General features: G+C 46.0%; 1 protein-coding gene across 2 annotated transcripts in view; it reads left to right on the forward strand.

Annotated features, from left to right (window-relative positions):
* Window positions 1-25,827, forward strand: part of LOC134351440 (tetraspanin-9-like) — a 168,808-nt gene that overhangs the window by 14,034 nt on the left and 128,947 nt on the right. Inside the window, exon 1 of one of the 2 annotated variants that reach the window (XM_063057563.1) lies at window positions 10,563-10,586. The exons of the other annotated variant lie outside the window; for it this stretch is intronic. The gene's annotated coding sequence lies outside the window, so the exon portion shown is untranslated. Of the gene's footprint in view, window positions 1-10,562; window positions 10,587-25,827 lie in introns of those variants that run through there. 2 annotated transcript variants of the gene reach the window in all.

The following is a 25,827-nucleotide window of genomic DNA, read 5'->3' on the forward strand; positions in this document are numbered from 1 at the left end:
GGTTGGGACTTCAGGGTTCACTGCCTTTCCACACTCATTGGAGAATGCGGTGAATCCTGTGAGTAATCAGTCTGTTGTTGTGACTGTTTCTGGCTTTCCATGTTCACAGGATACTTCCTAACATTGCTCTGCCATTACCCTCCACCCATGGTGCTGACGATGCAGAGCTCTGCTGGTTGAGTAGTCTCTCTCTGTACAAAGCGCTCCCTGTTTGACAGATGCGGGAGCTCTGGTCGCTCTCGGCCTACAGACAGGACAGGAAGGGGGAGGGAAGTTGGCAGTGTTCCAGTGCCAGGTTTCAGACCTGCCGCCATTACCAATATCACAGTGTTCTCTGTACCCTGATGCCATGGGGGCTGGTTCTCTAGAGAAGCCATTCGTTTTTCCAAAGACTGAACATACTGTTTTATACTTTGTGGACATGGCTAAGGCAGCAATCTGGAACGTGCTACAGACTCTGGCAAAACTACCTGGTACCTGAACAACCTGCGGATTCTATCTGTCACATGGAGAGATCCTGGATTTTCCAGGAAGCTACAGAACGTAGCAGAGTTTTGCAGAATCCAATCACCTTGTGTAACAGATAGTTGCAACTGCCTGCACTGTCTGCGTGTGGTGAAGACAGCACACCGTAAGGGTGTCTGACAGACTGGGTGCTCCCACTGCTATTATCAGCATGAGAATAACAGAACCATCAAAACACTCAGCAGCACAGGCAGCATCTGTGGGGAGAAGAACAGAGCTAATGGCTCAGAAGTCTCTGCTACGACTCTATTCCTTTGAGCATAGAAGATTGAAGGGAGATTATATAGAGGTTTACAAAATTATGAGGGGTATAGATAGGGTAAATGCAAGCAGGCTTTTTCCACTGAGGTTGGGTAAGATTAGAACTAGAGATCATGGGTTAAGAGTGAAAGGTGAAATATTTACGGAGGACATGAGAGGGAATTCACTCAGGGTGGCGGGAGTGTGGAACAAGCTTCCAGTGAACGTAGTGGGATGTAGGGTTTGATTTTAACATTTAAGAGAAACTTGGACAGCTGCATGGATGCAAAGGGTATGGAGGGTGATGGTCCAGTGGGGACAAGGCAACTTCTTAGCTTGGCACAGACAAAGCAGGCTGTAATGCTATACGCCATGATGACTTTCAGAACACAGAACATAAAGCTTTACTGCACAGTATGTGACCTTCAGCCCAAAATGTTGTGCTGACCTTTAACCATTTCCAGGATCAGAATCAGGTTTACCATCACTGGCATCTGTTGTGAAATTTCTTAACCTAGCAACAGCAGTTCAATGAAATACGTATTATAGAAGAAAATCAATCAATCAATTAATCAATTACAGTATACGTATATTGAAGAGATTAAAATCGTGCAAAAACAGAAATAATGTATATTAAGAAAGTGAGGTAGTGTTTAAGGGTTCAATGTCCATTTAGGAATCGGATGGCAGAGGGGAAGAAGCTGTTCCTGAATCGCTGAGTGTGTGCCTTCAGGCTTCTGTACCTCCTACCTGATGGTAACAGTGAGAAAAGGGCATGTCCTGGGTGCTGGAGATCCTTAATAATGGACGCTGCCTTTCTGAGACACTGCTCCCTAAAGATGTCCTGGGTACTTTGTAGGCTAGTACCTAAGATGGAGCTGGCTAGATTTACAACCCTCTGCAGCCTCTTTCAGTCCTGTACAGTAGCTCCACCCCCACCCCCATACCAGACAGTGATGCAGCCTGTCAGGATGCTCTCCACGGTACATCTATAGAAGTTTTTGAGTGTTTTTGTTGACATACCAAATCTCTTCAAACTCCTAATGAAGTATAGCCACTGTCTTGCCACCTTTATAACTGTATCGATATGTTGGGACCAGATTAGGCCCTCAAAGACCTTGACAGTAGATGTAGTGTATATGGATTTCAGCAAGGCATTTGACAAGGTAGCCCATGCAAGGCTTATTGAGAAAGTAAAGAGGCATGGGATCCAAGGGGACATTGCTTTGTCGATCAAGAACTGGCTTGCCCATAGAAGGCAAAGAGTGGTTGTGGACGGGTCTTATTCTGCATGGAGGTTGGTGACCAGTGGTGTGCCTCAGGGATCTGTTCTGGGACCCCTACTCTTTGTGATTTTTATAAATGACCTGGATGAGGAAGTGGAAGGACAGGTTAGTAAGTTTGCTGATGACACAAAGGTTGGAGGTGTTGTGGATAGTGTGGAGGGCTGTCAGAGGTTACAGCGGGACATTGATAGGATGCAAAACTGGGCTGAGAAGTGGCAGGTGGAGTTCAACCCAGATAAGTGTGAAGTGGTTTATTTTGGTAGGTCAAATATGATAGCAGAATATAGTATTAATGGTAAGACTCTTGGCAGTGTGGAAGATCAGAGGGATCTTCGGGTCTGAGCCCATAGGACACTCAAAGCAGCTGCGCAGGTTGACTCTGTGGTTAAGAAGGCGTACGGTGTACTGGCCTTCATTAATCATGGAATTGAATTTAGGAGCCGAAAGGTAATGTTACAGCTATATAGGATCCTGGACAGATCCCACTTGGAGTACTGTGCTCAGTTCTGGTCGCCTCACTACAGGAAGGATGTGGAAACCATAGGGTGCAGAGGAGATTTACAAGGATGTTGCCTGGATTGGGGAGCATGCCTTATGAGAATAGGCTGAGTGAACTCGGCCTTTTCTCCTTGGAGCGACGGAGGATGAGAGGTGACCTGATAGAGGTGTATAAGATGATGAGAGGCAATGATCATGTGGCTAGTCAGAGGCTTTTTCCCAGGGCTGAAATGGTTGCCACAAGAGGACACAGGTTTAAGGTTCCGGGGAGTAGGTACAGAGGAGATGTCAGGGGTAAGTTTTTTACTCAGAGAGTGGTGGGTGCGTGGAATGGGCTGCCGGCAACGGTGGTGGAGGCAGATATGATAGGATCTTTTAAGAGACTTTTGGATAGGTACATGGAGCTTAGAAAAATAGAGGGCTATGGGTAAGCCTAGTAATTTCTAAGGTAGGGACAAGTTCGGCACAACTTTGAGGGTCGAAGGGCCTGTATTGTGCTGTAGGTTTTCTATGTTTCTATGTTTCTGTGACATCCAGGAACTTGAAGCTGCTCACTCTCTCCACTTCTGATCCCCCTATGAGGATTGGTATGTGTTCCTTCGTCTTACCCTTCCTGAAGTCCACAATCAGCTTTCATCTGACTGATGATGTGCCAGATTGTTGCTGTGACACCATTCCGCTAGTTGGCATATCTTACTCCTGTATGCCCTCTTGTCATCATCTGAGATTGTCCCAAGGATGGTTGTATCAGCAAATTCATAGATGGTATTTGAGCTATGCCTAGCTGCATAGTCATGTGTATATAGAGAGTAGAGCGGTGGGCTAAGCACACACCCTTGAGGTGCGCCAGTGTTGATCGTCAGCGAGGAGACGTTATCACCAATCTGCACAGACTGTGGTCTTCTGGTTAGGAAGTCAAGGATCCAATTGCAGAAGGAGGTACAGAGGCCCAGGTTCTAAAAACATAGAAACATAGAAATCCTACAGCACAATACAGGCCCTTTGGCCCACAAAGCTGTGCCAAGTATGTCCTTACCTTAGAACTACCTAGGCTTACCCATAGCCCTCTATTTTTCTAAGCTCCATGTATCTATCCAGGAGTCTCTTAAAAGACCCTATAGTATCTGCCTCCACCACCGCCGCCGGCAGCCCATTCCACACACTCACCACTCTCTGTGTAAAAAAACTTACCCCTGACATCTCCTCTGTACCTACTTCCAAGAACCTTAAAATTGTGCCCTCTCGTGTTAACTATTTTAGCCCTGGGAAAAAGCCTCTGACTCTCCACGCAATCACTATCATCTTATACGCGTCTATCAGGACACCTCTCCAAGGAGAAAAGGCCGAGTTCAGTCAACCTATTCTCATAAGGAGGATCAGCAGGATCTTGGGGTCCAAGTCCATAGGACACTCAAAGCTGCTACGCAGGTTGACTCTGTGGTTAAGAAGGCATATGGTGCATTGGCCTTCATCAACCGTGGGATTGAGTTTAAGAGCTGAGGGTAATGTTACAGCTATATAGGACCCTGGTCAGACCCCACTTGGAGTACTGTGCTCATTTCTGGTCGCCTCACTACAGGAAGGACGTGGAAACCATAGAAAGGGTGCAGAGGAGATTTACAAGGATGTTGCCTGGATTGGGGAGCATGCCTTTTGAGAATGGGTTGAGTGAACTTGGCCTTTGCTCCTTGGAGCAACGGAGGATGAGGGGTGACCTGATAGAGGTGTATAAGATGATGAGAGGTATTGATCGTGTGGATAATCAAAGGTTTCTTCCCAGGGTTGAAATGGCTTGCACGAGAGGGCATAGATTAAGGTGCTTGGAAGCAGGTACAGAGGAGATGTCAGGGGTAAGTTCTTTACGCAGAGTGTGGTGAGTGCGTGGAATGGGCGGCCAGCGGCGGAGGTGGAGGTGGAAATGATAGGGTCTTTTAATAGGCTCCTGGATAGGTACATGGAGCTCAGAAAAATAGAGGGCTATGGGTAAGCCTAGGTAATTTCTAAGGTAAGGGCATGTTCAGCACAGCTTTGTGGGCTGAAGGGCCTGTATTGTGCTGCAGGTTTTCTATATTTCTAAGGCCTGCTCTCCAATCCAGGCAACATCCTTGTAAATCTTCTATAGTTTCCACATCCTTCCTGTAGTGAGGCGACCAGAAATGAGCATAGTACTCCAAGTGTGGTCTGACTAGGGTCCTATATAGCTATAACATTAACTCTTGGTTCTTAAATGCAATCCCATAATTGATGAAGGTCAACCTGCGCAGCTGCTTTGAGTGTCCTATGGACTTGGACCCCAAGATCCTTCTGATCCTGCACACCGCCAAGAATCTTACCATTAATACTATATTCTGCCATCATATTTGACCTACCAAAATGAACCACCTCACACTTAGCTGGGTTGAACTCCATCTGCCAGTTCTCAGCCCAGTTCCTATCGATGTCCTGCTATAATATCTGACAGCCCTCAAACTATCCACAACACCTCCAACCTTTGTGCCATTCCTCCACTTCCTCATCCAAGTAATTTATAAAAATCACATAGAGAAAGGGTCCCAGAACAGATCCCTGAGGCACACCACTGGTCACCAACCTCCATGCAGAATATGACCCGTCTACAACCACTCTTTACCTTCTGTGACCAAGCCAGTTCTGGATCCACAAAGCAATTTCCCCATGGATCCCATGCCTCCTTACTTTCTCAATAAGCCTTGCATGGGGTACCTTATCAAATGCCTTGCTGAAATCAATACTGTTCTACCTTCATCAATGTGTTTAGTCACATCCTCAAAAAATTCATTCAGGCTTGTAAGGCACGACCTGCCTTTGATAAAGCCATGCTGACTATTCCTAATCATTTTATGCCTCTCCAGATATTCATAAATCCTGCCTCTCAAGATCTTTTCCATCAACTTACCAACCACTGAAGTAAGACTCACTGGTCTATAATTTCCTGGGCTACCTCTATTCCCTTTCTTGAATCATGGAACAATATCCGCAACCCTCCAATCCTCTGGCACCTCTCCCATCCCCATTGATGATGTGAAGATCATTGCCAGAGGCTCAGCAATCTCCTCTCTCACCTCCCACAGTAGCTGGGGTACATCTCGTCTGTTCCTGGAGCATTATCCAGCTTGATGCTTTCCAAAAGCTCCAGCACATCCTCTTTCTTAATGTCTATATGCTCACACTTTTCAATCCATTGTAATTCATCCCTACAACCACCAAGATCCTTTTCCGTAGTGAATACTGAAGCAAAGTACTCATTAAGTACCTCTGCTATCTCCTCTGGTTCCATACACACTTTTCCACTGTCACACTTGATTGGTCCTATTCACTCATGTCTTACCCTCTTGCTCTTCACATACTTGTAGAATGCCTTGGGGTTTTCCTTAATCCTTCCCGCCAAGGCCTTCTCATGGCCCCTTCGGACTCTGCTAATTTCATTCTTAAGCTCCTTCCTGCTCACCTTATAATCTTCTAGATCTCTATCGTTACCTAATTTTTTGAACTTTTCATAAGCTTTTCTTCTTGACTAGATTTTCAAATCATTTATCTCTAGTCCTTTATCTGTTTCACCAATCAACTTCCCAGCTCTTTATTTCACCCCCTCCCCCATCCCAGATTCACCTATCATCTACCACCTTGTACTTCCTCCTCCACTACCTCTCCCCAACCTTTTTACGCAGACTTCTCTTTTTTTCCAGTCCTGATGAAGGGTCTTAACTCAAAACATCAACTGTTTACTCTCTTTCATAGATGCTCTGTTTGGCCTGCTGAGTTCCTCTAGCATTTTGTGTATGTTGCTTTGATTTCTAGCATCTGCAGGCTTTCTTGTTTCTTTGTATACCAGGTTGGGATGTTGTGCAGCCTGCAGTGGGTGTGGGAGGAGCTGCTTCATACATAGAAACATAGAAAACCTACAGCACAATACAGTCCCTTCAGCCCTCAAAGTTGTGCCAAACTCTGAAATTACTAGGCTTACCCACAGCCCTCTATTTTTCTCAGCTCCATGCACCTTTACAGCAGAAGAGAAGACGTTTTACACTATTCCAGGCCAGCACCAAAAGCATGAATATTGGATCAGTTGGGTTCAGAAATGGAATCACCATCAATGAGGAGTTTTGCAGGCAGGAAGGCAACAGCTGGTGGTATTGGGTGGGGATCAGTGGACAGAGTAGCTCCCTCAACCTCAGTTCATCGGTTCAACCCATCCCTCCGGCACTGGCCATGTGGAGTCTGCACGTTCTTGCTCTGATCGCGTTGCATTCCCCAGGTTTCTGCTTTCTTCCCACATCGTTGTCTCTGGGATTTTGGAGGAAACATGAGGAAACTCAATAGTTCAATAGTTCTGTTTAATATCAGAGAAATGTATGCAATATACATCCTGAAATTCTTGTTCTTAAAAATTAAATGTACCTGGTGTTTGCCAAACAATGATCGCTTCTGATCACAGTGACAGTCAGCAAGGCAAGGAGTGCCTTCGGGCATGGCATCATGCTGAATCAGTACAGCACGGCCATCCGTGTTGTTGCCTGATGTGGCAACCCAACAAATCAGCTTGTCGTTCAGATTGAGGTTGAGCCTGTGACAGACTCTTTTACGTGGCTGTGGAATGAGACCAAGTCAACTGTGAAGAATCGAACGCGGGGTCCGTGTTGGGGCCGCTTCTTTTTGCATTGTACATCAACGATTTGGATTTTGGAATAGATGGCTTTGTGGCTAAGTTTGCTGACGATATGAAGATAGGTGGAGGGGCCGGTAGTGCTGAGGAAACAGAGAGTCTGCAGAGAGACTTGGATAGATTGGAAGAATGGGCAAAGAAGTGGCAAATGAAATACAATGTTGGAAGGTGTATGGTTATGTACTTTGGCAGAAGAAATAAACGGGCAGACTATTATTTAAATGGGGAGAGAATTCAAAGTTCTGAGATGCAACGGGACTTGGGAGTCCTCGTACAGGATACCCTTAAAGTTAACCTCCAGGTTGAGTCAGTAGTGAAGAAGGTGAATGCAATGTTGGCATTCATTTCTAGAGGAATGGAGTATAGGAGCAGGAATGTGATGTTGAGGCTCTATAAGGCGCTGGTGAGACCTCACTTGGAGTACTGTGGGCAGTTTTGGTCTCCTTATTTAAGAAAGGATGTGCTGACGTTGGAGAGGGTACAGAGAAGATTCACCAGAATGATTCTGGGAATGAGAGGGTTAACATATGAGAAACGTTTGTCCGCTCTTGGACTGTATTCCTTGGAGTTTAGAAGAATGAGGGGAGACCTCATAGAAACATTTCGAATGTTGAGAGGCATGGACAGAGTGGATGTGGCAAAATTGTTTCCCATGATGGGGGAGTCTAGTACGAGAGGGCATGACTTCAGGATTGAAGGGCGCCCTTTCAGAACAGAAATGCGAAGCAATTTTTTTAGCCAGATGGTGGTGAATCTATGGAATTTGTTGCCACAGGCAGCAGTGGAGGCCAAGTCATTGGGTGTATTTAAGGCAGAGATTGATAGGTATCTGAGTAGCCAGGGCATCAAAGGTTATGGTGAGAAGGCGGGGGAGTGGGACTAAATGGGAGAATGGATCAGCTCATAATAAAATGGCAGAGCAGACTTGATGGGCCGAATGGCCGACTTCTGCTCCTTTGTCTTATGGTCTATGGTCTTATTATCATGGATGTGACGTGAAGTGTTTTAGCTTGCAGCGGTACAACGCAAGGCTGAAAACTAACGAGGTCGTTAATGGGTTCATGATTGGTTCAGAAATCTGATTGTGGTGGTGAAGGAGTTGTTACTGAATCATTGAGTTGCGGGTCTTCCACTCCCCGATGGTAATAATGAGAAGAGGGCATGCCCTGTGCTTCCTGTGTCCAAGTTCCATCAACAAGTTCGAATATCGATCATTCTTCTCACACAGTACGAGATCAGAAATACACAAGCAAAATGCTGGAGGATTTCAGCAGGTCAGGCAGCATCTGGACTCTTCATTCCCCTGCCCGACTTGTTGACTTCCTCCAGCATGTTATGTTGCTCTGGATTTCCAGTATCTGCAGAATCTCTTATGTTTAGATCTAAAATAGTCTATTTCCTCACTGGTTCCTCACGCACTGTACTTTCTCACTATGCTGCCTAAGTTTATTCTCCACACTGTTACTGCTAGCTTAGTTTGGACTAGACTGTGTAGAAAGTTCCCCATTGTTAACATATTTCCCATGTCATGTTTCCTGTTTTATGTAATATTCTGCATTGCCACTAGTTTTGCTATCGTTAGACTACACCCAGTGGTGTTTTCTATTCCCCGCTATTTCTGAACTCCACCCTTGTTCTCTTCCTGAACTTCCTGATGTAAAGTCTCTCCTACTTGTCTGATCCTTACTTTTAGAGCTCGCACTCTCTCTGTGTCTGCCGCTTTCTACATTGCTCTCTGCCTCTCTGCCTCCCTCTTGGCCTCTCTTTCTGCCTGTCCCTGTCTCTGCTTTTCTTTGTCTCTCACTCGCCCTTTCTCTCTGCCTCTCTCGCTGTGTCTTCCTTTGTCTCTATCTGTCTCTGCCTCCCTGTCTCTCTCTTTCTCTCGATCCCATTTTGCCTGTCTCTTCTTAAAGGGAATATGTTTGTGGAATAATTCCAAAGTGATCATAGTTCTACCACCCTCTAGAGTAGGTACTAGATTATGTGTGGGGATATTGATTTTGATTTGTGCTGTTACAAATTGTGTTGAGCTACAGAGCCTGTCTTTTGACTTGGTACCATTACTCTCTGCACTAACTCAGGCCAGGGTACAGACACTCCAGCTTGTAAGGAGTCTTTTCCTGAAGGTCGATTGTAACCCCGGTCACAGGTATAATAACACACTGGCTTAGACAGGGGTCTGATCTTGAATGTTGTTTGTAGCATCAGTTCATGTTTCAATCACGCGCCCACTTAGACAGGCATCGGTTCCTGAACATCGTTTGTAACTCTGATCAGGGTTACAGTCAAACCCCGGGTTAGACAGGCATCGGTTCCTGAACATCGTTTGTAACTCTGATCAGGGTTACAGTCAAACCCCGGGTTAGACAGGCATCGGTTTCTGAACATCGTTTGTAACTCTGATCAGGGTTACAGTCAAACCCCGGGTTAGACAGGCATCGGTTCCTGAACATCGTTTGTAACTCTGATTGGGGTTACAGTCAAACCCCGGGTTAGACTGAGGTTAGTAAGACTGGTTGTGTGTACAGTTACAGGAGGTGGTAGATAGAGAGGACAGTGGTCATCTTGAGAGAGACGTACTGGGGCACTGTGAATTTTCGTGGTACTGGGGTACAGTGGTACTGTGGTACTGAGATACAATGGGACTATGGTACTGGGCTACAATGGTACTATGGTACTGGGATACAATGGGACTATGGAACTGGGATACAATGGTACTGTGGTACAATGTAACTGGTACTGAGATACAATGTAACTGTGGTACTGGGATACAATGGTACTGTGGTACTGAGATACAATGTAACTGTGGTACTAGGATACAATGGTACTATGGTACTGGGATACAATGGTACTATGGTACTTGGATACAATGGTACTATGGTACTGGGATACAATGGTACTATGGTACTGGGATACAATGGTACTATGGTAGTAGGATACAATGGTACCATGGTACTGGGATACAATGGTACTAGGATGCAATGGTACTGCAGTACAATGTAACTGGTACTGAGATACAATGGTACTGTGGTATGGGATATAATGTAACTTTCTACTGGGATACAATGTGGCTGTAATACTAGTATACTATGACAAACTGGGTCGTTACTCATGCCTAAGGTCACCGCAGGTCACAGCCTGACCAGCTGAGAGCAATTCTCTTCACCACACATTCTGATTTCTGTTTTATCAGAGAGATTCTGCATCCATTGTAGGATGTCTCCCTGAACCCCAAGTAATATAACCATGGTGACCATCCTCCTGTGTGAAACCTTGCTGAGATTACTCTGAAAATGCACACAGGTGACCCCCTGGGGAAGGGGCTGCATTTCCTGACAGCAGCATTTGTCGTGATGGTGAGTAATGTGAAGCCATATCATCGACATACGTGTCATGAAACTGCAACTCTAACTAGTTGAAGTTGGTGTAGATATTTCTGTTGGAGGGAATTTTATTCTGAATCTCAGGTTTCTGGCAATGATTCAAACGGATTCCATTTGGGTGAATTTCCATAAAATGGTCTTGACTCAGGCTGGCCTGTGCTCACCCTCACTGGAGCTGGATTCCTGGATTCTTGTGTCTTTCATGAAGATAATTGCAAAGTAGTTGTTGAATTTCTCTGTTGTCTCTTCTTACTCCTTATGAATTCTCCCTCATCTGACGGTGCGCCAAGCAGAAGCTCCTGTAGCCTATTTTTATTTCTTGTCAGTTTCTGTCATGTTCCTTTTTTCCGCTTTTATCAGTTCCTCAATGCTGCTCTGTATTTGAAAGTGCTCCCAGTTCTCATGCCGACTGTTATTCCTGGCAATTTCCTGTGGCTTTTCCTTGGATTTAGTGCAATGCTTTTATTTCTTCTGTCAGCCATGGATCAATTTCTGGCAACACACAAGCTTGCAAATGCTGGCGTCTGGAGCAACGCTCAGTCCACTGGAGTAACACAACAGGTTGAGCAGCATCTGTGGAGGGAAAGGGATGGTTTAAGTTGTGATGTTTCAGGACTGGATCGTTGACCAGCCCTTTGCCTCCATGGATAAGTTATCTCTGTTGTTTGTTGCTGAGGGGAGTATTTTTCTGGTTGTTGTATTTCTTTTGCTGCTATTTGCTGTCACATCTTGTCAGTGGTGTTCCCAGACAGCCACTGACCAGTTGGCTCACACAATACTCTGTTCACTCTGTTTCAATTTAATACTCTCCTTTCTGATTGAACATAGTACAGATCAGGTCCTTTGGCCCAAAATGTTGTACTGAAACAATTAGATTAGTAACCAAATGGCCAACTAAACTAGCCTCTAGTTGTACTGAACATGTCCCTACTTTAGAAATTAATTAGACTTCCCCATAGCCCTCTATTTTTCTAAGCTCCATGTACCTATCCAAAAGTCTCTTAAAAGACCCTATTGTATTCGCCTCCACCGGCAGCCCATTCCACGCACTCACTACTCGCTGAGTAAAAAACTTACCCCTGACATCTCCTCAGTACCTACTCCCCAGCACATTAAACCTGTGTCCTCTTGTGCAACCATTTCAGCCCTGGGAAAAAGCCTCTGACTATCTACACGATCAATGCCTCTCATCATCTTATACACCTCTATCAGGTCACCTCTCATCCTTGGTCGCTCCGAGGAGAAAAGGTTGAGTTCACTCAACCTGTTTTCATAACACATGCTCCCCAATCCAGACAACATCCTTGTAAATCTCCTCTGCACCCTTTCTATGGCTTCCACATCCTTCCTGTAGTGAGGCGACCAGAACTGAGCACAGTACTCCAAATGGGGTCTGACCAGGGCTTTACCTGTAATGTGGTCTGTAGACATGAAGGGCCCAGCTCGCCCCTACCTGTAATGTGATCTGTAGACATGAAGGGCCCAGATCGGGCCCCTACCTGTAATGTGATCTGTAGACATGAAGGGCCCGGATCGGGTCCATACCTGTAATGTGATCTGTAGACATGAAGGGCCTGGATTGGGCCCCTACCTGTAATGTGATCTGTAGACATGTAGGGCCCAGCTCGGCCCCCTACCTGTAATGTGATCTGTAGACATGAAGGGCCCAGATCGGGCCCCTACCTGTAATGTGATCTGTAGACATGAAGCGCCCAGATCGGGCCCCTACCTGTAATGTGATCTGTAGACATGAAGGGCCCGGATCGGGCCCCTACCTGTAATGTGATCTGTAGACATGAAGGGCCCATATCGGGCCCCTACCTGTAATGTGATCTGTAGACATGAAGGGCCCAGCTCAGGCTCCTACCTGTAATGTGATCTGTAGACATGAAGGGCCCAGTTCAGGCACCTCCCTATAATGTGATCTGTAGACATGAAGGGCCCAGATCGGGCCCCTACCTGTAATGTGATCTGTAGACATGAAAGGCCCGGATCGGGCCCCTACCTGTAATGTGATCTGTAGACATGAAGGGCCCGGATCGGGCCCCTACCTGTAATGTGATCTGTAGACATGAAGGGCCCAGCTCGGGCCCCTACCTGTAATGTGATCTGTAGACATGTAGGGCCCAGCTCGGGCCCCTACCTGTAATGTGATCTGTAGACATGAAGGGCCCAGATCGGGCCCCTACCTGTAATGTGATATGTAGACATGAAGGGCCCAGATCGGGCCCCTACCTGTAACGTGATCTGTAGACATGAAGGGCCCAGCTCAGGCTCCTACATGTAATGTGATCTGTAGACCTCAAGGACCCAGCTCAGGCCCCTACCTGTAATGTGATCTGTAGACATGAAGGGCCCAGCTCAGGCTCCTACCTGTAATGTGATCTGTAGACACGAAGGGCCCAGCTCAGGCTCCTACCTGTAATGTGATCTGTAGACATGAATGGCCCAGCTCAGGCCTCTACCTGTAATGTGATCTGGAGACACGAAGGGCCCAGTTCAGGCCCCTACCTGTAACGTGATCTGTAGACATGAAGGGCCCAGTTCAGGCCCCTACCTGTAATGTGATCTGTAGACATGAAGGGCCAGGTTCAGGCCCCTACCTGTAATGTGATCTGTAGACATGAAGGGCCCAGCTCAGCCCCCTACCTGTAATGTGATCTGTAGACATGAAGGGCCCAGCTCAGGCCTCTATCCGTAATGTGATCTGTAGACATCTGCAGACATGAAGGGCCTAGATCGGGCCCCTATATGTAATGTGATCTGGAAACATGAAGGGCCCAGATCGGGCCCCTACCTGTAATGTGATCTGGAGACATGAAGGGCCCAGATCGGGGCCCTACCTGTAATGTGATCTGTAGATATGAAGGGCCCAGATCAGGCCCCTACCTGTAATGTGATCTGGAGACATGAAGGGCTCAGATCGGGCACCTACCTGTAATGTGATCTGTAGACATGAAGGGCCCAGGTCGGGCCCCTACCTGTAATGTGATCTGTAGACATGAAGGGCCTAGATCGGACCCCTACCTGTAATGTGATCTGTAGACATGAAGGGCCCAGCTCGGGCCCCTACCTGTAATGTGATCTGTAGACATGAAGGGCCCAGATCGGGCCCCTACCTGTAATGTGATCTGTAGACATGTAGGGCCCAGCTCGGGCCCCTACCTTTAATGTGATCTGTAGACATGAAGGGCCCAGATCGGGCCCCTACCTGTAATGTGATCTGTAGACATGTAGGGCCCAGCTCGGGCCCCTACCTTTAATGTGATCTGTAGACATGAAGGGCCCAGATCGGGCCCCTACCTGTAATGTGATCTGTAGACATGAAGGGCCCATATCGGGCCTCTTTCTGTAATGTGATCTGTAGACATGAAGGGCCTAGATCGGGCCCCTACCTTTAATGTGATCTGTAGACATGAAGGGCCCAGATCGGGCCCCTACCTGTAATGTGATCTGTAGACATGTAGGGCCCAGCTCGGGCCCCTACCTTTAATGTGATCTGTAGACATGAAGGGCCCAGATCGGGCCCCTACCTGTAATGTGATCTGTAGACATGAAGGGCCCATATTGGGCCTCTTTCTGTAATGTGATCTGTAGACATGAAGGGCCTAGATCGGGCCCCTACCTGTAATGTGATCTGGAGACATGAAGGGCCCAGATCGGGCCCCTACCTGTAATGTATCTGTAGGCATGAAGGGCCCGGATTGGGCCCCTACCTGTAATGTGATCTGTAGACATGAAGGGCCCAGCTCGGGCCCCTACCTGTAATGTGATATGTAGACATGAAGAGCCCAGATCGGGCCCCTACCTGTAACGTGATCTGTAGACACGAAGGGCCCAGTTCAGGCCCCTACCTGTAATGTGATCTGTAGACATGAAGGGCCCAGTTCAGGCCCCTACCTGTAATGTGATCTGTAGACATGAAGGGCCAGGTTCAGGCCCCTACCTGTAATGTGATCTGTAGGCATGAAGGGCCCAGATCGGGCCCCTACCTGTAATGTGATCTGTAGGCATGAAGGGCCCAGATCGGGCCCCCACCTGAAACAAGGTCACACCTGTTTACCTCTGCCTCTGCTAATGAAGCATTGATTCTGCCAGTGCAGTAACAGACATTCTCTCTTTATACTTTTATATCATGCTGCCATCTCACACAGACGGAAGGAGGAAGATAAATGTAAAAGTAGTCCTGATGTAGGGTTGTTCCCTGATACACAACTATCCCGACGATCCTCCACAAATACAACTTAGCCCACTGAGTTCCTGCAGCAACTCTGGTGCCTTGTGTCTCCGTGGCTGAAATAAAAGCATTGTATTTAGTCCAAGGTCTGTAAAATGCCAGGAACATGGAGAATTGGCAGCATTTTTGAGCTCTGCAAAGAAGGACCCTAAACCTGCTGGGGGTGTTTATCTTGGCGCGTGTAATTCTTACAGACTGTAATAGCACTTGCTTGGTCAGTTAACCCAGTGGTAAAATACCGTGTACCTCTCAGGTCCTTTCAGGTCAATTTAAACCAACTCCCTTTAGTTTTTTACTCCCCTCCCCTCCCCTCAGAAAAAAAAACTATCCAGTCACCCTATCTGTGTCACTCAGCACTTTATAAACCTCGAATGTTACCCCTCCATCTCCTGCATTGCAGGGAAAGATGTCCCAGCCTGTCTAGTCTGTAACACAAGCCCTCCAGGCCCCGCAAAGTCCTGAGGAATCTTGTCTGCATACCCTCGAACTTAATCAGAGCCAGGGCCAGACTTTAGGCAGGGCTAGGCTGGGCTGCAGCCCAGGGGCCAGAGCCGCTGAAGGGCCCAAAATAGGTAGCTAGAATCATGGCGAACAAAAAAAATACGAGAGTGGAGCACAGAAAAGAAAAGATAAACAAGAAAAAGAGGACTGTGAGAAAGAAGTATTAAAAAAGACATTGAAATTGACAGAATTGTTTAAACCTGTTCTCGATGATGCAGCAGTACCATCGCTCTTGTCACAGTCCGAGACCGGTGGACAAATGGAGACTTGTTTAACAGCTAGCACTAGCACCAGCATTAGCACAGGACCACAGTCCATGCCACAGTCAGCAGCTAACGTTAAAGAGGCAGAGAACATAACTTTGGGATTCCCGACCACAGAGGCATCTGAACAACCAAGTCGGACCGCCATTAATGTTAACATTACCACTACTGAGGATCCTTACAGCACTGATCCTGCTCGCTGGGGAAAGGAAACGTTAGATAATTCAGTCTGAGCATACTGGGCTAAGAAAGGACCGGAGTCCTGCCAGAATAAGGATGTGGATATCAAAGCTTTGGAACGAGTATACAAACAGCAGAGACGTTTTTTCTCCAAATTTCACTTAAAACGCAAGCTCGTAAATGGTGAGAACATATCAAGGCAATGGCTGTTATATTCCCCTTCCACCGGCTGTGTGTGTCCGCATCTTCAGTGATGGTAACTGTCAGTCCATCTTCGAAACTGGCTTTAGCGACTGGAAACAAGCCGCTGAGCGCATAGGAGAGCATGAAAATAGTGAACACCACAGGAAATCGACCTCCCCTTCCCCCTCCCACTTTCAAATCTCTTACTAGCTCTTCTTTCAGTTAGTCCTGACGAAGGGTCTCGGTCTGAAACATCGACTGTACCTCTTCCTAGAGATGCTGCCTGGCCTGCTGCGTTCACCAGCAACTTTTATGTGTGTTGCTTGAAATTCCAGCATCTGCAGATTTCCTCGTGTTTGCAGGAAATCGATACTGACCTACGTTACACTAGCGTCTGACAGCGGAAGAATAGATACAGAGCTGCAAAAACAATTTGAGTCAGAGTGTGTCTACTGGACTGATGTATTGAGAAGAGTGTTGGTGGTTGTGAAGTTTTTGGTCGAGAGGGGACTGGCTATCCAAGGCTCCATTGACATATTTGGCAGGCCTGATAACGGCAACTACATAGGCTCAGATCCACAATGGGACAGGACAGGCTGAGTCATCTTACTCTGATGTCACTTGAAAGTGATTTTGTTCGGAAACTGGATCTTAGTGATCTGAACAAGGACTTTGCTGCAAAGAAATCCAGAAGAACCAAGCTTTAATTTTGAAAAACAAGCATCTGACTTTGTAAATATCTAGGCTAGTGTGTCAGTGCTGTTTCTGTTTTTGTGGCAATAGGCTAATAGTAAGTAATAAGTGGTCTTTACTCTGCAAGCCACACAGCACAGCAATAGGTTAGTATGTACCAGATCTCATTTTTCAAAAAGATTGTTGGAGTATTGTCAAGTTTCCTAGTTTGCCAGAGTGCCATCTCTCTTGGCCTTTTTGTTTCTCATTTCCATTTTACTTTCTCAGAACACACGGTTGAGAAAAATACCGAGATAAAAATGCTTTGGCAATGTTTGAGAAATAAAGCCTATGGTATGTGCAGCAATAGCTAAATAAAGATTTAAGATTGGGTACATCATACTTCGTCTCCCTCATAACTTTACTAAGCCAGCTAAGCCTAGGTCAATTTTTGAGTGCTTTAGATGCTGTCCTTCAAACTAAGAATCTGCATTACTTCCTGTCCTCCCCCTTAAGGCCCGTAAGTTTATAGCCTATGTATTATACTAAACCAATGAATCGGTCCACAGCTTTGATATTTAGACCAGTACGACCTTTGCTCTTGTTCTTACCTTTTATTGCTTGGTACAGCAACATTTTACGATGTCGGCAGGGGCCCATCAGGGCCTCCAGCCCAGGGGCCCCGGCCCCACTAAATCCAGCCATGATCAGACCCTTCAGATAGTAGAGACAAGTTCCAAGTGCAACCCTAATGCTTATTGAGTAGGTTACCAGGAATGTGGATGAAGGCAAGGGAGTACATGTTGTCTACATGGATGTTAGCAAGACATTTGATAAGCTATTCTATGGGAGGTTGCTCAAGAAGGTTCAGTTGTTCGACATTCAAGATGAAATAGTAAACTGGATTAGACATTGGCTTTGTAGGTAGACATCCCACCTCTCCCGGAAGTTCTGGGAGTCTCCCGCATATTAATAGTGGCTCCTTGATGCCCGCAAATTATATACAATGTCCCGGAAACTGAACTTTTTGAGAGCGAGCATGAGAGAACGCGCAAGAAAGAGCAAGAGAGCGAGCACAAGAGCAAGAAAGCGAGCGCGAGTGAGCGACCACGAGAGAGAGAGCGCGCGAGAGCAGGAAAGCGAGCGCGAGAGAGCGACCAGGAGCGAGAGCAAGAGCGAGAAAGCAAGTGCGCACGCGAGAGAGAGCGAGAGGAAGTGCGAGAGAGCGAGCGCAAGTGAGAGCGACCAGGAGCGAGAGAGTGTGCGCAAGAGAGAGAGATGAGCAAGAGCAAGAGTGAGAGTTTTCAAAAAAAGAAAATATGAAATGTACGTCACCCCAAACTACACCAAAGTGTACCCCTGCCTAATAGGGGTGAAAAATAATGACAGTGTTGCTCGCTGCACTGTTTGCAACAGTGACTTTTCTATTGCCCATGGTGGGTTAAGACTGTAACAGACATGTTGAGGTGAGTTTAACAGGTGTCATTTGTTCATTAGCATAGCTAACGTTATTTAAACTAGCTGGCTGGCTGCTAAGGAGCTACTCTATTGCAGACATCCCACCTCTCCCGGAAGTCTCCCGCAAATTGACGGTGCTACCTCCCTGAAATGAGATTTTGCAGGGTGAGATGTCTGGGTGGGAGAAGCCAGAGAGTAGCAGTCGATGCTTGTCCCTGTGACTGGAGGCCTGAGACTAGTGGAGTGCCGCAGGGAGCAATATCAATGATTTGGATAATAATGTGCTTAACTGGATCAACAAATTTGTGGATGACAGCAAAATTGGCAGTATAGTGGACAGTGAGGAAGGTTATCATAACTTGCAGAGTATGTGTGTCTGGATGTGTGAGTATATCTTTGTGTGTATGTTTGTTTCTGGATGGATGTGTGTGTGCATGTGTGTGTGTCTGGATGGATGTGTGTGTGTCTGGATGGATGTGTGTGTGTGTGTATGTGTGTGTGTCTGGATGGATGTGTGTGTGTGTATGTGTGTGTGTCTGGATGGATGTGTGTGTGTGTGTGTGTGTGTGTGTGTCTGGATGGATGTATGTGTGTGTGTGTGTCTGGATGTGTGAGTATATCTTTGTGTGTATGTTTGTGTCTGGATGGATGTGTGTGTGTGTGTCTGGATGTCTGGATGGGTGTGTGTGTGTGTGTGTGTGTGTGTGTGTGTCTGGATGGATGGATGTGTGTGTGTGTCTGGATGTCTGGATGGATGGGTGTGTGTGTGTGTGTGTGTCTGGATGGATGTGTGTGTGTGTGTGTGTCTGGATGGATGGATGTGTGTGTGGATGTCTGGATGGGTGGGTGTGTGTGTGTGTGTGTGTGTCTGGATGGATGTGTGTGTGGATGGATGTGTGTGTGTGTGTATGTGTGTGTCTGGATGGATGGATGTGTGTGTGTGTGTCTGGATGTCTGGATGGGTGCGTGTGTGTGTGTGTGTCTGGATGGATGTGTGTGTGGATGGATGTGTGTGTGTGTCTGGATGTGTGAGTGTGTTAGGGTGTGTGAGGGTCTGTCTGTTTGAGCGTCTGTGTGAATGTGTCTTTGTGTGAAATCCTTTGCTTTTAAATCTGTGAATTATCAGAAGAATAAGGCGCTTTCACAAATTGAAAAGGCATTTGCATCGTGGCAATTTTATATCCTGGAGTTGGTATTTTATAGTTCTTCTGTGGAGTGTAAACCCTCTTTCAGAAGATAGGATTTAGCAGCCGTGATATGTTCATGGGAACAGTTGCCCCAGGCTGCTGCTGTAATCCAGATGTTGGCTCTGTGACAGCTGGATTGTTTGACGTTTCCTTGCCAAACATCTCTAGGATTAGATAGTGTAGAGCAAAAGGCCTTCTGGGAGCACCTGTTATTTAATTACTGAGGATTGCAAAAGATTATTTCGATGACACGGCAGGCTTCCTGTAATGTCAGGCACTCCAGCTATGGAGCCACAATCCTTGAACGCCTATCAAAGACACTTGTGCAGACAAGCATTTCCCTCAGCACAGCAGATGGTGAGAGAGGAATTCACATCCATCACTACTCATTACCAAGATTTACACACAGATCAGCCTGTACCACTGCTTCCAAAACTCTGCAGATTATATTTCAGAAAGTATAAATCAGAGTCTACCTCTGATATCCAATTTCAGCAATTGTTCATGTTGAGATTATTTTTTGGATCCTCTGGTACATTTTACTAATGTCTCAATTTGATAAAGCATTAATGATTGCAGTCGAGGAAAGACCATATTGTTATGGAAACTCATCCACTCAGGTAGCATCCAGGGGGGCAGGGAGATTATTGACAGTTTTGGACTGAGAGTGTGCAGGGAAGAAAGCCAGTAAAGGGAGCCACAGGCAGGCAGATTCAGAGGCTGGCGGAAGACGGGTGAGCCAGGTGAGGCTGTGATGATGGGCAGATGTAGCAGGTGAGGGAGAGACGATAAGGACAGTGACCAGGTGAGGGAGGGACGATGGAGAGAGGGAAAAGGTGAGCCAGATGGACTACAGAGTCCTGAGTCCTGAGAGAGGTTGCTGGAGAGATAACGGATGCATTGGTCATGATCTTTCAACAATCACTTGACCCTGGCACGGTCCCGGAGGACTGGAAAATTGCAAATGTCAATTCACTCTTTAAGAGGAGAGGAAGGCAAAAGAAAGGATATTATAGGCTAGTTAGCCTAATCTTAGTGATGTGGGAAGTGTTGGAGTCTGTTACTGAGGTTTCGAGGTACTTGGAGACTAATGATAAAATAAGTCAAAGTCAGCACGGTTTCTGTCAAGGGAAATCTTGCCTGACAAATCTGATGGCGTACTTTGAGAAAGTTAGAAACAGAGACAAAGGAGAGGCAGTAAATGTTATTTGGATTTTCAGAAGGCATTTGATAAGGAGCCACACATGAGGCTGCTTAACAAGATAAAATCCTGTGGTGTTACAGGAAAGAGACTGGCATGGATAGAGGAACGGCTGACAGGCAGGAGGCAGCGAGTGGGAATAAAAGGGGCCTTTTCTGGCTGGCTGCCAGTGACTAGTGGTGTTCCTCAGAGGTCAGTAATGGGACCGCTACTTTTCACATTGTTTGTCAGTAATTTAGCTAATGGAATTGATGGGTTTGTGGCAAAGTTTGCAGATGATACAAAGATAGGTGGAGGGGTAGGTAGTGTTGAGGAAGCAGGACTTAGACAAATTGGAAGAATGGGCAAAGAAGTGGCAGATGGATACGGTGTTGGGAAATGTATGATAATGCATTTTGGTAAAAGAAACAATAGTGCAGACTATTACCTAAATGAGACAAAGTGCAAGACTCCCAGAAAGTTAATTTAAAGGTTGAGACTGTGGTAAAGAAGGCAAATGCAATGTTGGCATTTATTACAAGGGGAACAGAATATAAAAGCAAGGAGATAATGCTGAGCCTTTATCAGACACTAGTCAGGCTGCACTTGGAGTATTGTCAACAGTTTTGGTCCCCATATCTCAGAAAAGATGTGCTGTCATTGGAGAGAGTCCTGAGGGAGTTCACGAGAATGATTCCGGAAATGAAGGGGCTAATGTATGAGGAGCAAATGGCAGCCTTGGGCCTGTACTCACTGGAATTTTGAAGAATGCGGGGGCGTCTCATTGAAACTTACCAAACGTTGAAAGGTCTTGATAAGGTGGATGTGGAGACGATGTTTCCTATGGTGGGCACAGTTTCAAAATTGACGGGCAACCTTTTAGAACAGAGGTAGGGAGGAATTTTTTAGCCAGAGAGTAGTGAATCTGTGGAATGCTCAGCCACAGGCCAGTGGAGGCCAAGTTCGTGCATATATTTAAGGCAGAAGTTGATCGTTTATTGATTGGTCAGGGCATTGAAGGATGTGGTGAGAAGGCAGGTGTATGAGGTTGAGTGGGATCCGGGATCAGCCAAGATGGAATGGCAGAGTAGGCTCGATGGGCTTACTAGCCTAATTTTGCTCCTATATATTAGGGCATTATGGTCTTACGGTGCCTAATTGATTAGTGTTCAGTTATAAGCAATGCTGCAGGATTTATTGGTGGAGGGGCAGGTAGTGTTAAGGAAACAGGTAGGCTGCAGAAGGACTTAGACAGATTAGCAGAATGGGCAAGAAAGAGGCAAATGAAATACAATGTTGGAAAATACGTGGTCATGCATTTTGGTAGTAGAAATAAATGTGCAGACTTTTTTAAATGGGGAGAAAATCCACGAATCTGAGATGCAGAAGGACTTGGGAGTCCTTGTGCAGAACACCCTGAAGGTTAACTTGCAGGCTGAGTTGCTGGTGAGAAGGCAAATATAAGCATTCATTTCAAGAGATCTGGAGTACAAGAGCAAGGATGTAATGCTGAGGTTCTATAAGGCACAGTTAGATGCAACTCTTTCTACATCAGATAGAAGGTTCTGTGGTCGTGACAGAGAATCCAGAATGGTTTGTTGCCTCCCAGTTGCCAGGGTCAAGGATGTCTCTGATCGATTGCATGACATTCTGAAGTGGGAGGGTGACCAGCCTGATGTCGTGGTGCACATCGGTACCAATGACATAGCAAGGAAGAGTGAGGAGGTCCTGGACAGTGAGTATAGAGAGCTTGGTAGGAAGTTGAAAAGCAGGACCTCAAGGGTGGTAATCTCAGGATTGCTACCTGTGCTAGGTGCCAGTGAGGGTAGGAATAGGATGCTCTGGAGGAGGAACAAGTGGTTGAGGAACTGGTGTAGGGGGCAGGGTTTCAGATTTCAGGATCATTGGGACCTCTTCTGGGGCAGGTGGGACCTGTACAAAAGAGACGGGTTACACTTGAACCACAGGGGGACCAATATCCTTTCAGGGAGGTTTGTTAGTGCTATTGGGGAGGCTTTAAACTAGATTTTCAGGGGGATGGGAACCAGAGTGCCAGAGCTGACAGTGTGGCTAGGGTGAAAATAAATGATGTTGAAGGTTTAAGCAAATCCGCTGATAGAAAGGTTGTGAGTGGTGGTAAAAATCTTCTGAGGTGTATATATTTCAATGCTAGGAGTACTGCGGGGAAGGCGGATGAGTTGAGGGCGTGGATTGACATGTGGTATTATGATGTTGTAGCAATTAGTGAAACTTGGCTACAGGAGGGGCAGGACTGGCAGCTTAATATTCCAGGGTTCCGATGTTTCAGATGTGATCGAGGCAGAGGAATGAAAGGTGGGGGAGTAGCATTGCTTGTTAGGGAAAATATTACAGCAGTGCTCAGGCAGGACAGATTAGAGGGCTTGTCTACTGTGTCCTTATGGGTGGAGCTGAGAAACAGGAAAGGTATGGCCACATTAGTGGGATTGTATTACAGACCACCCAATAGTCAACAAGACTTCAAAGAGCAAATCTGCAGAGAGATAGCAGGCAACTGCAGGAAACATAAAGTTGTGGTGGTAGGGGATTTTAATTTTCCATACATTGATTGGGACTCCCATACTGTTAGGTGTCTAGATGGTTTAGAGTTTGTAAAATGTGTTCAGGAAAGTTTTCTAAATCAATATATAGAGGGACCAACTAGAGGGGATGCAATATTGGATCTCCTGTTAGGAAACGAATTAGGGCAAGTGACAGAAGTCTGTGTAGGGGAGCACTTTGGTTCCAGTGATCATAACACCATTAGTTTCAATTTGATCATGGACAAGGATAGATCTGGTCCTAGGGTTGAGGTTCTGAACTGGAAGAAGGCCAAATTTGAAGAAATGAGAAAGGATCTAAAAAGCGTGGATTGGGACAGGTTGTTCTCTGGCAAAGATGTGATTGGTAGGTGGGAAGCCTTCAAAGGGGAAATTTTGAGAGTGCAGAGTTTGTATGTTCCTGTCAGGATTAAAGGCAAATTGAACAGGAATAAGGAACCTTGGTTCTCAAGGGATATTGCAACTCTGATAAAGAAGAAGAGGGAGTTGTATGAAATGTATAGGAAACAGGGGGTAAATCAGGTGCTTGAGGAGTATAAGAAGTGCAAGAAAATACTTAAGAAAGAAATCAGGAGGGCTAAAAGAAGACATGAGGTTGCCTTGGCAGTCAAAGTGAAGGATAATCCAAAGAGCTTTTACAAGTATATTAAGAGCAAAAGGATTGTAAGGGATAAAATTGGTCCTCTTAAAGATCAGAGTGGTCGGCTTTGTGCGGAACCAAAGGAAATGGGGGAGATCTTAAATAGGTTTTTTGCGTCTGTATTTACTAAGGAAGCTGGCATGAAAGCTATGGAATTGAGGGAATCAAGTAGTGAGACCATGGAAACTGTACAGATTGAAAAGGAGGAGGTGCTTGCTGTCTTGAGGAAAATTAAAGTGGATAAATCCCCAGGACCTGACAGAGTGTTCCCTCGGACCTTGAAGGAGACTAGTGTTGAAATTGTGGGGGCCCTGGCAGAGATATTTAAAATGTCGCTGTCTACGGGTGAAGTGCCGGAGGATTGGAGAGTGGCTCATGTTGTTCCGTTGTTTAAAAAAGGATCGCAAAGTAATCCGGGAAATTATAGGCCGGTGAGTTTAACGTCAGTAGTAGGTAAGTTATTGGAGGGAGTACTAAGAGACAGAATCTACAAGCATTTGGATAGACAGGGGCTTATTAGGGAGAGTCAACATGGCTTTGTGTGTGGTAGGTCATGTTTGACCAATCTGTTGGAGTTTTTCGGGGAGGTTACCAGGAAAGTGGATGAAGGGAAGGTAGTGGATATTGTCTACATGGATTTCACTAAGGCCTTTGACAAGGTCCCGCATGGGAGGTTAGTTAGGAAAATTCAGTCGCTAGGTATACATGGAGAGATGGTAAACTGGATTAGACATTGGCTCGATGGAAGAAGCCAGAGAGTGGTAGTAGAGAATTGCTTCTCTGAGTGGAGGCCTGTGACTAGTGGTGTGCCACAGGGATCAGTGCTGGGTCCATTGTTATTTGTCATCTATATCAATGATCTGGATGATAATGTGGTAAATTGGATCAGCAAGTTTGCTGATGATACAAAGATTGGAGGTGTAATAGACAGTGAGGAAGGTTTTCAGAGCTTGCAGAGGGACTTGGACCAGCTGGAAAAATGGGCTGAAAAATGGCAGATGGAGTTTAATACTGACAAGTGTGAGGTATTGCACGTTGGAAGGATAAACCAAGGTAGAACATACAGGGTTAATGGTAAGGCACTGAGGAGTGCAGTGGAACAGAGGGATCTGGGAATACAGATACAAAATTCCCTACAAGTGTCGTCACAGGTAGATAGGGTCGTAAAGAGAGCTTTTGGTACATTGGCCTTTATTAATCGAAGTATTGAGTATAAGAGCTGGAATGTTATGATGAGGTTGTATAAGGCATTGGTGAGGCCAATCTGGAGTATTGTGTTCAGTTTTGGTCACCAAATTACAGGAAGGATATAAATAAGGTTGAAAGAGTGCAGAGAAGGTTTACAAGGATGTTGCCAGGACTTGAGAAACTCAGTTACAGAGAAAGGTTGAATAGGTTAGGACTTTATTCCCTGGAGCGTAGAAGAATGAGGGGAGATTTGATGGAGGTATATAAAATTACGATGGGTATAGATAGAGTGAATGCAAGCAGACTTTTTCCACTGAGGCAAGGGGAGAAAAAAACCAAAGGACATGGGTTAAGGGTGAGGGGGGAAAAGTTTAAAGGGAACATTAGTGGGGGCTTCTTCACACAGAGAGTGGTAGGAGTATGGAATGAGCTGCCAGACGAGGTGGTAAATGCGGGTTCTTTTTTAACATTTAAGAATAAATTGGACAGATACATGGATGGGAGGTGTATGGAGGGATATGGTCCATGTGCAGGTCAGTGGGACTAGGCAGAAAATGGTTCGGCACAGCCAAGAAGGGCCAAAAGGCCTGTTTCTGTGCTGTAGTTTCTATGGTTCTATGGTTTCTATGGTTCTATCTGTAGAAATTTCCAAGTGTCTTTGGTGACGTACCAAATCTCCTCAAACTCTTAATGAAACATAGCCATTATCATGCCTTCTTTGTAACTGCATCAGCGTGTTGGACCAGGATAGATCATCAGAGATATTGACACACAGAAATCTGAAATTGCTCACCCTTTCCTCTGCTGATCTCTCTATGAGGACTGCCATGTCCCCCGTTTTACCCTTTCTGAAGTCCATAGTCAGTTCATTGACAAATGCTGGAAATCCGAGCAACACACACAAAATGCTGGAGGAACTCAGCAGGCCAGGCAGCATCGATGGATA

This window comes from Mobula hypostoma, chromosome 9, assembly GCF_963921235.1.
Source record: "Mobula hypostoma chromosome 9, sMobHyp1.1, whole genome shotgun sequence".
NCBI lineage: Eukaryota > Metazoa > Chordata > Chondrichthyes > Myliobatiformes > Myliobatidae > Mobula > Mobula hypostoma.